Below are 15,983 nucleotides of genomic sequence, written 5' to 3'. Positions count from 1 at the left end.
TGAGATCGTACCCCATGTTATCTCCTCAATTATAAAGAATGGCTAATGTTATTTTAAAATTAAATATGCATTTGAACATTTTTAGCTTGAATTCTTGACTTCTTATACATTTAATTTGCAAATTAGCTACTTGCAGTGCAGGTGAAAAGCTCTATTTTTTAAATAGGTCATGTTTAGCTTTCATAAAAAATACTCTGTTTTGGAACATGAGTCATATGAACTGGCAATTTAAAAAGAAACAACCAGGATAAATATGCAATTATATATAAATATATGTATAAGAAATCCTTTCTTATGTTTTATTTATTTAGGGGCTTTATGTATCTCCTATAAAAATTAAAGGATTTGGGGCCTCCCTGGTGGCGCAGTGGTTGAGAGTCCGCCTGCCGATGCAGGGGATATGGGTTCGTGCCCCGGTCTGGGAGGATCCCATATGCCGCGGAGCGGCTGGGCCCGTGAGCCATGGCCGCTGGGCCTGCGCGTCCGGAGCCTGTGAGCCATGGCCACTGGGCCTGCGCGTCCGGAGCCTGTGCTCCGCAACGGGAGAGGCCACAACAGTGAGAGGCCCGCGTACGGAAAAAAAAAAAAAAAAATTAAAGGATTTGTGCTTTATATTCTCTAAAAAGAAAGAAACAAATCACCTTTAAAGTCTCATTCTCATTCTAATTGATTTTTAGGTTTTTTAATCCAAATAGTTCTTTTCAACAAATGGATATAAATCCAGCTGATCAATTTGATCTACAGAACACTACTTCTAGACTGAGACTGACCCTAATAATCTAAGAAGATATTGCTTGACTTCATTAGAACATTTTGTGTTCATAAAACTTATTTCAGACTTTGAAAGATGAATACTGTATTTTCTTTAAAATAAGTGACCACAAAATTATATTAAAATATTGCTAAACTTTATCACTTGGGTCATTTTCAGTATCATTAAGTATCATTTCATTTATTCTTAAGTACAATTGAAGGTCACTCTTTCTCAAAAGGTTTCAGTTTTTCATCCCTTTAATATGATTTCCTGCAGACCAGATTATTCATTTAACAATTAGGTACCATCTTGACCCCAATAGCAAATAGGTTTAATCTTAACTACCAACTTCCATAGATAGGTGATGGCTACTTGAGGTCTTACATTCAGAAGGATTGTGAAGCCATTAATATTTAGAAATAGTGTTGTGATCAATTAGTGATATCTCCCACGGACAAACAGAGGAATCACTTTGTGTATATACAGGTCTTTGGCATGATTTAGTCTCACCCACTAGATTGTAAGAGTAGAGATGATATTTCATATCTTGGTATCACTCACAGTACCTGACATATAGTAGACATTCAATAAATACTCAAATAACATTCTCCCATTCACAACCCAAGATTCTCTGCAAAATCTGTCTCTTTTCATTGGTTCCTGTTTTTATACAGAGTTTAGTAAAATATATAAGAAAGATCAGTTGCTCCTATTTTAAGCTTGAGTTGTTTGATTATATCCAGAAGCAGTGCAAATGTAACAAATATTCTTGCAATTTGGAAGTCCAAATTACAAACTAATAAAGCCTTAGTATTACTGTACCTATTTTAAAAAGTAACCATCAAATACTTAAAGGAATAATTATAATTAGAATACATTAAGAAGTTATTTGTTTATAAGCACTATAAAAATCAACTCATTAATTTCTCACACATATCTGTAAAGTGTTTCCTATCAATATACCTACAGAGATGTTAAATGAGTTGCCCAAGGTCACATAGTTATCAAGCGGCAGAGTCGTTGGAGTTTTGTGTTTATGATTATAAACCCTTTGTTAATTTAATTAGAAAGGAAGAAAAATAAGGGGAAAAAAGCAGTGATGGAAGGGACCATGGGAGCAGTCAGCCATGACAGGAGGAGTATTTTATCACTGACAATGTTTAGAAATGCTGACATATGGTGATAATAAAAGCTGACTTTTAGTCTGATTGTTTTTAAATTCTTTTTAAGTAGAGCATCCTCATATTGGTTGCATCGTGGCAGACTATCCTCACCCCATCCTGTGCCCTACCCCATCCCCTTTGGCACACCTTGAAAAAAGTAAAGATTAAAATGTCTAACATTGGTACCTGTTCTCCTGATTATACAGTGTCTAGAGCAGCTTGTTTACCAGGCTGAGAAAAGTCACTCTAGTGGATCAGTAGAAAAACAAATACCAGACTATACAGGGCAATATGAGCCTGGTGGGCCTGTTCTGAGCTCTGAGCCAAGGAGGTTTGTAAACTGTTTTACCAAACTGGAAAGATTAAGGCAAGAGGCATCTTGGAATCATATCTCACTCTCTCATGAATTCCTCTTTCTCCAATTCCACTCAAGATTGACTTAACATTACCATGAAGTGAAAAACTTTCAGGAAGTAATCTCCCAACAAATAAAAAATGCTTTTAAGAGAAATCTTTCAGGAATTAAATACACAAAAATAAAAGAAGAAAAAAAAGACAAGATTACACAGAGGTAGTTCAATCATTTTGTAACATAATGGAAAAATAAAACCCTAGTTTTATATACTTTATTTATAATGAAGAAGGGTAAAGTCAGGGAACTAAAGGCTCAGCACTGGCAGAGGATTTCCTCACCCTGTAATCATGAGTGTACCTATTTTTTTAAATGACTCTCTCCTGTGCAAACCCCCAAGCAGAGTGGATCTCAGCTCTTCTGATATGGGCTAGAACATTAAAACCAACAATTCAGAATTTCTTTTGGAGGATTCATCTGTGATTGTGTTGTTGGGGAATGAAGTCATGTTTGGAAAATTAATTTGTTTTCAATCAGGGCTATTCCCAGTTAACCACATCCCTACCTCCAGATGTGCATATCATATATCCATTTAAGCAATTTATTGAGGGCTTCAGTGCATGCCAGATATATGTATGTGGAGACAAAGAGGAGTAAGAAACAATATCTGGCCTTAATCATGGAAAGCACTCATTAAAATACATCGAAACAATGACACCAGGTGGCCACAAATTCTGCAGCCATTTGAGGCTGTCCTCTGTTTTAATTTTCAACTAATCATAATGAAAGAGTCTATCCTGGGTTACCACAGAAAGTCTAATTCCTTTAAGAACTATCGACCATTCCCTGGGTATGCTTATATTCTTCTTGTGCTTGATTTCCCTTCTCATTTTTAATATCTTCTCTGAGCTCTAGCTCTTATGCAGTTCATCTATGGCAATCTTATGACTGCTCCCCGAACTGCTAAAGTTGTTGGCCTTGGCCTGTTTTCTCCAAACTACTTTATCCTTAGGGAAATGTAGCTCAGATACCTGTACTCACCAAAGCACTGCTGACTCTAGGCTGTAGTGTTTAATGAACTTATTGAAAACATGAGAATAACAAAGGAAAATACAGCAGGGAAAAAATACCCTTAAATTGAATATCTAATGACACTATTTAAAAAATCTATCTGTCTTGGCCTTTCACTAGATCTCCTACTACCTACTGTCCATTTCCTTCATTAGTTCTCATCTTGTTGAGTCACAATTTCTGGAGCTCAGTCAACTCTCTTCCTCCCACCCTCACCACTTCCATCATCTCTTGAGCCCTCTTTTAGAGCCCAAATCTCCCTATTTCCTTCAATCCAGAAGTTAAAGGTCAATCAACATAAGAAACGTCACTTAATTCTCTTAACCTCACTGTCACAGTTAAGGCTTTTACTTCACATTTCATGGACTAAGGTGCAGTCAAATGTTATAACTTGATTCAAAAATCCTTAAATATTATAAAAAATTTAATAAATCTGAAAACAAAAATTCTATATTATACCCTTCCTTCCAGAAGTCTCTATTAACAGAAAGCATGCTGCCTTTCCACACAGGATGCCTGGCCCTGACAGAGATGAATGAGTCACATGGCTCATCCTTTCTTCCTTCCTTCCCTCCTTCCTTTTCTTTTCTGTTATTTTCAAAATCCCCAGAAGTTGTGACTTCTTTCCTTGTTCAATACCACTTCAAAGATTTCTATGAAGGTATCATCATTACCCATATAAGCTAAAGTGGGTATGTATACCACTTTATTTAAGCTCTGGAAAAGGCCTTCCCTTTCCCTCTACCAAAATAAGCTTTCCACAGATATAATCCTGTTAAAATGTTTAGATGCAAATTGTATCTTTTAATCACATGCTTTCCACATCATTCATTTTGAAGCATACACACATTTCCACAGGGCTGAGGAAGAGAGTGTGGGATAAGAGAATTCTCATTGATTTATAATTCATCCCTTTGCCCTAATCTGTCCCAATCATCTATATTTGGTCCTCAAACACAACGTCAGGGATCACAAACTCAAACGCTTATGAGGAATAAGAACATAATGGAGTGAAATGAGCTGGGAAGGGTGTTTGGAAAATTAAAGTGCTTGCCTCATCTAGAGGGAGTATCTGCTCTTCACTTTTGGCTGATTGCTGACATCTGGAAATGTGAGGTCGGTGTTGCTCAATCTTTGAAATTTTCAAGAGAGGCTAGAAATTCAAAATTGTATTCACTCTCTTAATTTTTAAACATTGAAATTGTATTCAAAAATTATTAGAACACTAATCATAATTTTAGTTAATAACTAATAATTATTTGCCCTTATTATTAATGGCAGAACAATACATGCCTATAAGCTGCCACTTTGCTTCCTTTATCAAGCCTATCTGTAGACCAGCTGTCTACTTAGTGTTTAAGCATAAGGGAAGGCTATTTACCCTGATTTTTAAAAAAATCTATTTTCTGAATCCTACATTAACATTGTGTGTATTCTTTTTTTTAATTAAGAAGAAAATATAAAAAGAGGATGTGGTTTTATTCAGTATGATTATATGGAGTTATATTTTACTCTTTGAAATCCCATCTTAGATTATGTCTAGACATCTAGAAGAAAAATAAATGTGCATTTATTTATCTGGATATTTCATCTATAGGATACTTGAAAACATCAGCATGACTGGATATTCAATATTTATCTGTTGTTTGGCATCATGTAGCCATAAATATAGTCTGATACTTAATGTTCCTTTTGTTATGCCTTTTTGATCATTTTTCCTTGAGAATTCCAAACCTCATATAACTACGGGAGTTAATTTTTTACATTTCAGATCTTTTATTTACTTCATTTGTTCCAGTTATCTTCCACAAAGAGTGCCATCCCATTGTTGCTCATACTTTACTTGATTAAAGCCTATACTTTACCCCAGAAACAAGTCTGCCTCTACCACAAAAACAAGGATTAGATTGAACTATATGAAATTACTATTGTTATAGGTCAAAATGCCAAATATGAGCAATTTCATATGGTTTATCATAACTGAAAAAATATTATTTCTTTGGACCAGATTGATGCCAAAATAAATCTGAATTTAAACTCAATTGTTAAACTTTAAAATATTGCCACACAAACCTCAACACAATGCATCCTCATTCTTTATTTGCAATGGTAATAAAAGGAATAAAAATAAAACCTATTGATTTTTCTTTATAATTCATATCCTTAATGTCCCATCTTTTCCATGTTTACCACTTTATCTTAGTCTCGATGGTCCCAAAGCACCTCATGTCTAAAATCCTAGAGTTGATAATTGATTTGCTGCCTCCACACTATGATTAAACAATGCATACATGCAGTTGTGTGCATATGACTTCTTTCTCCACAAAACATCAGACCAACTTTGGCTCTTCTTACAATATAGTCAATTGTGAGATGTATCACAAGTAATTCTTTACTAATATGAAAGTGCAATTTACAAATGATTTAAATAATACTTTTGATGAGATTCACAATTATTCCTATAATAACATTCTCACTGATTCAGAAACATTTTCTTTCGCGGAAGAGAAGAGGGTGGAGCTAGAGCTCCTACTCTGGGAGTTGCACGTATCTCTGGGTACACTTATAAGAATGCATTGTTCACCTGAATGCCATCCCTCAGATACTACCAAAGAAAAAAGATTGAGAACTAAAGTGCTACAAATAAACAATACAAATGCTTCACCCTGCCTTCATAGCTTTCCATAACTTGACCTATTTCAGCATATATATCCCTTACATAAAACCTCTCCTTCAGCTCAGCAGGGCAATTTATCTTCTCAAGAATAAGCAATATGCACTCCTGTGCCTACTCCAGGTATGGAAAATAGTTTCTTATCAGAAGTGCAAACTCTTATTACTTGGTAGTAGTTGCCTAAAACTCTGTTAGAACTAGGACAGGCAAAAAAGGAAAGTCAGATGAGAACTCTTCCATCTAAATCCTAGTTTCCTGAAATACCCTTTTCCTTCTCTGTCAAAAAGTAATGTTATTTTGGTCTTACATATCCTTCAAATCCTGATTATATATCAATATCTGCTTTTAAAAAATAAATTCACTTATTATATACTAGGAACTCATTTTCATTAGCCCAAGCAATATTTTCTATAAATGCTAGTTTTACATTAATAGGTCTGTGATCTTTACTCTTAAATATGGAAATCCCTTTCCTTGTGTACACTTGATTTTGCTGAAAATAGAAACCTTTATTTTTTTAAATAGAAGGAAAGACAAACTTTAGCCAAGTACACCCAAGTGATTATAAATTTCAAATTACTGGGTGACTTCATTATGCCAATTTACTATGTAAAATTTAGCCTTCCACAAATGAATGCACGAGTAAAATCAAGCCTTTGGTCTTCCATTTTGTATTAAATATATTCTCTCTGAAATGTGGTGTCAAGTTAGTTTAGTGTGATTTTCCTTAAAAAAGTAAAATACTGGGCTTCCCTGGTGGCGCAGTGGTTGAGAGTCCGCCTGCCGATGCAGGGGACACGGGTTCGTGCCCCGATCCCGGAAGATCCCACATGCCGCGGAGCGGCTGGGCCCGCGAGCCATGGCCGCGGAGCCTGTGTGTCCGGAGCCTGTGCTCCGCAACGGGAGAGGCCACAGCAGTGAGAGGCCCGCGTACAGCAAAAAAAAAAAAAAAAAAAAAGTAAAATACTAAGTATACTCTCATATGTGGCTACTTTGAAAAGAATATTCTTAATGAAAATCCCTTAAAACACCTGAATTTAGATCATTCTTATTAAAAGCTGTTCAACCTAACCTCTGCTCAAATGCAAAGAATGGTATTTTTTAAAGTTGTCCCTTTTTATTGTGATTTTGCATTGCCAAAGTAGTGAATACTGATTGCTGACAAACTCTGAAGTTGTGCTATTGGAAGAGTCCAATTAAGTTTGGCTTAATTTGCATTTAAAAGGCAGCACTCCAGTCCATACTAGCGTTGCTGATAAAGGAATGGTTTATATTTTCCTCTTAGAACTGAGTTTGATGGAGGTTTCCTCCAAGTGAATACTGTAATCAGAGATGGTTTATGGGAATGAGTCTTTAGTAATCATTTATGGCAGGGACAGTAGAGCACTTGAGCAGTTTCCTCTTTTTTTTTTAATTTGGTTTGCATTTATGTTTGACCATTTTCATCTGGGGAGAAATTATGGACTGGCACAAGAGTTTTTTGAAAATGGTAGAAATAATACCTTTCAGTATTGCCTTATTATGGAGAGAATGTTTTAGTTATAGTCGTTGATCTTTTCATATCTAGGAAAAACTTGAAAAACTGTTTTACATAACCCTAAAGTACTTTTTAGTTAGAAATGGCTGCTATAACAAGATGTTTTGAGTGCCCTGGATTCTCCTGTTTTTAAATTCCTTGGGATTTCATCTTCTCTACAACATTCTCTTCCAGGAATTTTTTCTTATTTTAATTGTATTTGCCTGATATGAACCAATAAGATATTAATAAGCATGTAAAGTGAGTCCCTAATTGTCTCTCTGCTTCTTGGACTGTCTTCTGTAATGTCTCTGCAGTTGGCTACAAAGTTACAATCAAGACATGATAATAAAAAATAAAGTCCTAATTTATGTCATCCTACCATTCTTTATTTCTCATATCATGTTCAAGCACACTCCTTATCTTAATACATTTCTGTCTAGTTGGGTAGACAAGTTCTGATATGTAATGATAAAGATTAAGGACAGAATTAATGTCTGAAAAGTACTAATTTCAGCTCTTTTTCTAGGACTTATTTTTCTAAATTTTATATGTATAATTATTTATTGACCCCCTCTGTATTATTTCTGACCTTTAGAACATAACTCATTTAAAGAAATAGAAGTTGACTCAGAAATATGGTCATCATTTTTCATTATTTTTTTTACTTGTGACAATATGTAAAAGATAACACTAAATTCAAATCTTTTGAAGTGGAAAATTCTTTCAAGGAATGGTCATTGTTTGTTCTTTTTGGGGCCATGATTTTGTTTTCATATCAAGGCAAATGGGAGAAAGGGTTAAGAAATTTTGTCATCATTAAGGTGTCTTAAACTTTAAAATTCACATCAGAAGATTTAGTGAATTTAAACATTCCAATAAACTAGTTTTAGTCAATTAACTCTCTATTAGGAAGACTATTTACATATTGTTGCTTGTGTGTTGGACTTATAGGGATGGCAAGAGGATTCATCCAAGCCACATGCTGACATTTAAAACATCTTTAATAGACATACTTTTTGCACTTATCATAATTAAAGTGAGGGCTAAGTTTCTTGGTAAACTAATAGAGTGCCTTATATTCATACTATATGAATGCCTATACTCAAATTTTTATTGAACAGTCAATGTAGACACTTGCTTTATTCTAAGAACTGAGATTGAAAAGACTAACACGACACTGTTAGGAGCTTATGGTCCAATGGAGAAGTCAAACATGTAAACAATTATAATACAGTGGGAGTAGTGCTAAAAAAGGGGAGAATCTCCAGAACCAGGTAGCATTAAACAAGAGGGAAGAAGACTTTACATGGGAGAAAACAGTTAAGAAACAGTCGAAAGAGGGGTTGAAGGCCTAATCCGTGGCAGTGGAGATGGTTCAATAGCACAAGATATTTAGGAGTTAGAATTGACAATACTTGGTAAATTATTGAGTGTGGAGTGTGAGAAAGGGTAAGTATGAAGGAAATCTCCAAGATTTTTAGCTATATAAAATGGATCAATGACAGTATCATTAACCAATGAATGACAGGAGGTGGAGCTACTTTCAGGAGATTGAAGAGTTAATGAATTTGTTGGAATAGCCTGCCAGACAAGCATCTGGAGCTGTTCAGTAAGAAATTGAAAACATATGACTGAATATCAGAAGGAAATGAGTAATGAAGATATGGAAAATATAACATAAAAAAAATAAAGACTTTGGAGAGGATGAGAATGCCCAGAAAAAAATCAGTAAGTGGTAAGAAAATAATAATTAGATGGAATCTTAAGACCATCAGTGTTTGAAATGTGGGAAGAAGAGAAATTCAGTAAATAAAACTGAGAAATAGACCCAGGATAGGGGAACCAGGAGGAAAAAGATTGTATAAATAAGAAAGAGTTTGAATGTGGTCATAAGCGTCATCATAGTCAAATGCCACAAACGAGTAAGAAAAGAAAAATATTTGAAAAGCAGAAAATCAATGACAAATTTTCCAGCACTTCAGTAAAACAGACAATGGAAGATAGATACTATTGATTTAAAGTATTTTGCCAAATACAAACAATTAAGAAATTTTAAAATATTTAAGCAAGTATGTCAGATAAATTGAGTTGTTTACATAAAAATCGTAGACTTGATAACACAAATAACTTGACGATCCCAACAATATGAGTAAAAAATAAGATTGGATACTATCCAAAATTTTAAAAAGGAAGGGAAAAAAAGAAACCTGAGTAGTAATCAAAGAAATACAGATTATAAACTAGTGAGGTACAAACTTTATGTATACAAATATATATACTTATGTCTTAAATATATATCTATATTTATAAATCATACTGTCCCCGTAACTTTTTCTTGCATCATGAAATGAATTCAGTACCAGCATGGATTGCTGCTGCCATTGTCAATTGGTACAAATCTTTTAGACATCCATGTGATAATTTCTATGAAAACTATAAAATATTCGTATCTTTTGACCCTCTAACACAATTTCATGAAATCTACCATAAGAGAATTATCCAAAATGTGCTCCAAATATTCATTAGAGTTATTCTTCTGAGAAGTATTTTTAATACTGAAAAAGTGGAAGCTAAATGCTCAACAATAAAAATATGCTCTTTTAAGTAATATCTTATCTGACAGATGACTTGCCAGAAAATCATTAAGGATTATTCTCATAAAAATAGCAATAAGGAAATGCATTTGCTATGATATTAAATGGAAAAGTGTACAAAATTGTATTAACAATGATAATATGTCCTACTCAGTGTGTCAGCAATTTTTTTAAATGAAAAGAGCCAAATAGTAAATATTTTAGGTTTTGTGGACCAAACATTTTCTGTTGCAACTACTTAATTCTTCCATTATAATGTGAAAGGAGCCATATATAATAGATGAGCAAATGGTTGTGTTGGTGTTCCAATGAAACCTTATTCACAAAAGCAGGTGGTAGGCTATAGTTTGTTCTCCCACTCCCATATCGTTGTAGAAGAGGTTAAGGCACCAAATAATTATGTTAAGTTTTCTACAATTATGGATATTATTTTTACCTTTTGTCTTCCTATTTTATAAAAGTAATTAAAAAAATCAAAAGTAGAGGGCAGGATCAAGATGGCAGAGTAGGAAGATGCTGAGCTCACTTCTGCCTGACAAACACATCAAGATTACAACTACCCAGAGAGCAGCTCTTTCTGAGAATCACTTGAAGACTAGCAGACTACAGACTTTCTCTACAGCCAAGGTTATAAAGAAAAAACCACATGGATTCTGGTAGGAGTGGAGAAGAAGTGGTCTAGTTGGGGCCCAAACCCCTGGTGGGTGACCCAGAAGAGGAGGGTGATACCACAGGCTCAGGGATCCTGCCTAAGGAGTGAAGGCATTCAAGTCTCACATTGGGCACTCTAGCCCTGAGATCTGGGACCAGAAAGATAAGCCCCCTTGGCTGGTTTGAAAACCAGTGGGGCTTACTTGAAGGCTTTAGGAAACTGAGAATCTGCTTTTGAGGAGCACGCTCATAGACTTGCTTGCTCCCAGGCCTAGTATAGAGGTAGCATGTTGAAAACTACCTGGTGCTCTGGCCAGACTACCAGGACCACCCCAGCCCACACCAGGTTCTGCCTCCAGCCATTCCAGCTCTGGCACTGTTCCCTGCCCTGGTGGCAATCACCACTGCACCTTGGGAGAAGCCAAGCTTTTTACTGGGCTCCTGCTCCTGTTCTTGGGGCCACAGCCTCACCTCTGGCCAAGGCAAAGACAGCTATCAAGCTGAGGAGAAGCCAAGCTCCCCCAGGACTTCTGTTCCAGCCACTCAGGTTCTGGCACTGCCCCCAGCCAAGGCAGCAACCACCATCATGCTTGGGAGAAGCTGAGCTTGATCCAGACTGTGCCTCCAGCTCCTGGGGCCTTGGCCCCACCCCATGACAGAGCAGTGAGTACCACTGAGCCTGGGAGAAGCCCCAGCTCTCATCAGGCTCCCACTCTAGCCCCTCTGGTTCCAGCCATACCCCCAACCAGGGTGGCAGCCGCTAATGCAACCCAGGAGAAAATGCAGCCCACGCTCACATCAGATCCAGCTCTCCCACCAAAGCCACTGAGCACACATAGACTATATAGGGATGCTCCCACACAAGGACATGCCTTCAAGACAGGGATAGGTTACTGTTTCACTTAATTTCATAGAGACAAACAGAGAAAGTCAAAATGAGAAGACAAAGGCATATGCTCCAAATGAAAGAACATGATAAAACCCAAGGAAAAACTCTAATGAAATAGAGGTAAGTAAATGATCTGATAAAGAGTTCAAAGAAATAGTCATGAAAATGCTCACTGAACACAGGAAAAGAATAAAGGAACCTAGTGATACTTTCAACAAAGAACTAGAAAATATATAAAAAAAAAGAATCAATCAGATTTGAAGAATACAATAAGTGAAATGAAAAACATACTAGAAGGAATTAACAGCAGATTAGGTGATACAGAATGCACAAGAGACTTTGAAGACACAACAGGGGAAATCACCCAATGAGAACAGCCAAAAAAATAATTAATGACGATAATTTAAAGGACCTCTAGGATAACATCAAGCATACTAACACTCACATTACAGGGGTCACAGAAGGAAAAGATAGAAAGGGGCAGAAAACATATTTGATGAAACTATGACTGAGAACTTCCAAGACCTGAAGACAGAAACAGATATCTAAGTCCAGGAAGCACAGACAGTCCCAAACAAGATGACCCCAAAGGGACCCACTTCAACACATATAATTAAAATGGCAAAAGTTAAAGACAAAGAGATAATTTAAAGGCAGCAAGAGAAAAACAGGGTCATATAAAAGGGAACCCCTATGAGGCTATCAGATGATTTTTCAGCAGAAACTTTGCAAACCAGAAGGGAGTGACATAATGTATTTAAAGTTCTGAAAGGAAAAAACACCCTACAACCAAGAATACTCTACCCAGCAAGGCTATCATTCAGAATTGAAGGAGAGGTAAAGAGTTTCCTAGTCAAGTAAAACTAAAAGAGTTCATCACAACCAAACTGTCCTTATAGGAAATGTTAAAGAATCTTCTTTAAGTGAAAAAAAATGAAAGGCTATAAGAAGAAACAAGAAAATATATAAAGAAAAATATCTCATTGGTAAAGGTAAATACTTAGTAAACAGAATGGACCAACCATTTAAATAAGCTAGTACTAAAGTTAAGAGACAAAAATTATAAAATCAACTATATTAAAATAAACAGTTAAGGGATACACATAAAGATGCAAAATATGACACCAAAATATAAAAAGTAGTAGGGGTGTGGTTGGTAAAAACTGTAGAACTTTTAGAATGCCTTTGAATTTAAACAACTATCAGTTTAAAACAAGTATGATTATAGATTACAGATATGATATATACATGAACCTCATGGTAACCATAAACCAAAAACCTACAACAGATGCACAAAAAACAAAGAGAGAGGAATCTAAACATAATATTAAGGAAAATCATCAAACTACAAGGGAAGAGACTAAAATAGAAGAAAATAACAGAGAAGAACTACAATAACACCCAGAAAACAAGTAACAAAATGGCAACAAGTACATACCTAATAATAATCACATTAAATGTAAATGAACTACATGCTCCAAACAAAAGACATAGGGTGGCTGAATGGATAGAAAAGCAAGACCCATCTATGTGCTGCTTACAAGGGACTCATTTTAGAGCTAAAAACACACACAGGCTGAAAGTGAAGGGATGGAAAAACACACTCCATGGAAATGGAAACAAAAAGAAATCTGTTGTAGAAATACTAGTGTCAGACAAAATAGACTTTAAAACAAAGTTTATAACAAAAGACAAAAAAGGTCAACATATAATGATAAAGGGACAATTCAAAAATAGGATATAACATTCATAAACATATATGCACCAAGTATAGGAGCATCTAAATTTATAAAGCAAATATTAACAAAAATAAAGGGAGAAATTGACCATAATAATAGTAGCAAATTTTAGTACCCAAATTATATCAATGGTATATCATCCAGACAGAAAATCAATAAGGAAAAAGGGGCTTAAATGACAAAAAATACCAGATGACTGAATACATATCTACAAAACATTCCATCCCAAAGCAGCAGAATACATATTCTTTTCAAGTGCATATGAAACATTCTCCAGGATAGATATGCTAGGCCATAAAACAACTATAAATAAATTTAAGAAGATTGAAATTATATCAAACATCTTTTCCAACTACAACGGGATGAAACTAAAAATCAATTACAGGAGGAAAGATGGGAAAAACACAAACACGTCGAAACTAAACAACATGCTACTAAAAAACCAGCAGGTGAATGGAGAAGTCAAAGAGGAGAAATAAAAAAATACCTTAAGATGAATGAAAATAGAAATACAACTTTCCAAAATCTATAGGACACATCAAAAGCAGTTCCAAGAGGGAAGTATATAGCAATACAGACCTACCTCAAGAAACAAGAAAAATAAATGGAAAGCTATCCTGTGTTCATGGATTGGAAGCATTAATATTGTTAAAATGTCCATACTACCCAAAGCAATCTACAGATTTAATGCAATCCCTATCAATATACCCATGATATTTTTCACAGAACTAGAACAAATAATCCTAAAATTCTTATGAAACCACAAAAAACCCTGAATAACAAAAACAATTTTGAGGAAAAAAGAACAAGGCTGGAGGTATCATGTTCCCTGACTTCAGACAATACAGAGTTACTGTAATCAAAACAGTATGGTATTGGCACAAATATAGACACTCAGATCAGTGGAACAGAATTGAGAGCTCAGAAATAAACCCACATACATATGGTCAATGAAGCTAAGACAAAAGAGGCAAGAATATACAATGGGGAAAAGCCAGTCTCTTCATTAAGTGGTGTTGGGAAAACTGAACAGCTATGTGTAAAAGAATGAAACTAAAACATTTTATCATACCATATACGAAAATAAACTCAAATTTATTAAAGAACTAAATGTAAGACCTGAAATCATAAAATTCCTAGAAGAAAGCATAGGCAATATGCTCTTTGACATCAGTCTTAGCAATAGTTTTTGGATATGTCTCTTCAGGCAAGGGAGATAAAAGCAAAAATAAACGAATGGGACCTAATTAAACTTAAAAGCTTTTGCACAGCCAAGGAAATCATCAGCAAAATGAAAAGTCAACCTACAGAATGGGAGAAGATATCTGTAAACAATATGTCCAATAAGAAGTTCATATCCAAAGTATATAAAGAAATCATACAATTCAATATCACAAAAGCAAACAACCTGACTAAAAATGGGCAGACGACCTGAATAGGCATTTTTTCCACAGAATACATACAAATGGCCAACCAGGACATGAAAAGATGCTCAAAATTATTAATCATAAGGGAAATGCAAATCAAAACCATGAGATACCACCTCACACCAGCCGAAATGGCTATAGTCAAAAAGATAAGAAATAACAAGTGTTGACGAGAATGTGGAGAAAAGGGAACCCTCATGAACTCTTGGTGGGAAGGTAAATTGGTATAGCCACTATGGAAAATAGTTTGGAGGTTCCAAAAAAATTAAAAATAGAACTAACATGTGATCCAGCAACCCCACTCCTAGGTATTTATCTGAAGAAAATGAAGACACTAATCCCAAAAGATACATGCACCCTAATGTCCATGGCAGCATTATTTACAATAGCCAAGATATGGAAGCAACTTAAATGTCTGTTAAAAGATGAATGGATAAAGAAGATGTGGTATATGTATACAATGGAATATTACTCAGACATAAAAAGGAATGAAATTTTGCCATTTGAGACAACACAGATGGACCTGGAGGGTATTATGATTAGTGAAGTAAGTCAAACAGAAAAAGACAAATACCATATGTTTTCACTTATTGTGGAGTCTAAAAAATAAAACAAAGGAATAAATATAACAAACCAGAAACAGACTCCCAGTTATAGAGAACAACCTATTGGTTACCAGAGGGGAGAGGAGATGGGGAGGGTCAAAATAGGTGAAAAGGATAAAAAGGTACAAACTCTTAGGTATAAAATAAATAGGTTATAAAGATGCAATGTATAGCAAGGGAATACAGTCAATATTTATTAATAACTTTGTATGGAGTATAATATATAAAAATATTGAATTACTATATTGTACACCTAAAACTAATATGATATTGTAAGTCAAGTATAAGTCAATAAGAAAAATCAAAATAAAATATTTTCAGAAGTCTTTGTGAGGGATTCCCTGGTGGCGAAGTGGTTAAGAATCCGCCTACCAATGCAGGGAACACAGGTTCGTGCCCTGGTCCGGGAAGATCCCACATGCCACGAAGCAACTAAGCCTGTGCACCGCAACTACTGAGCCTGCACTCTAGAGCCCATGAGCCACAACTACTGAGCCCACATGCCACAACTACTGAAGGCTGTGCACCTAGAGCCCGTGCTCCAC

Source organism: Mesoplodon mirus (assembly GCF_964341445.2).
Source record: "Mesoplodon mirus genome assembly, chromosome: X".
NCBI classification, from domain to species: Eukaryota; Metazoa; Chordata; class Mammalia; order Artiodactyla; family Ziphiidae; genus Mesoplodon; species Mesoplodon mirus.
Note: the sequence above shows the minus strand (reverse complement) of the source record.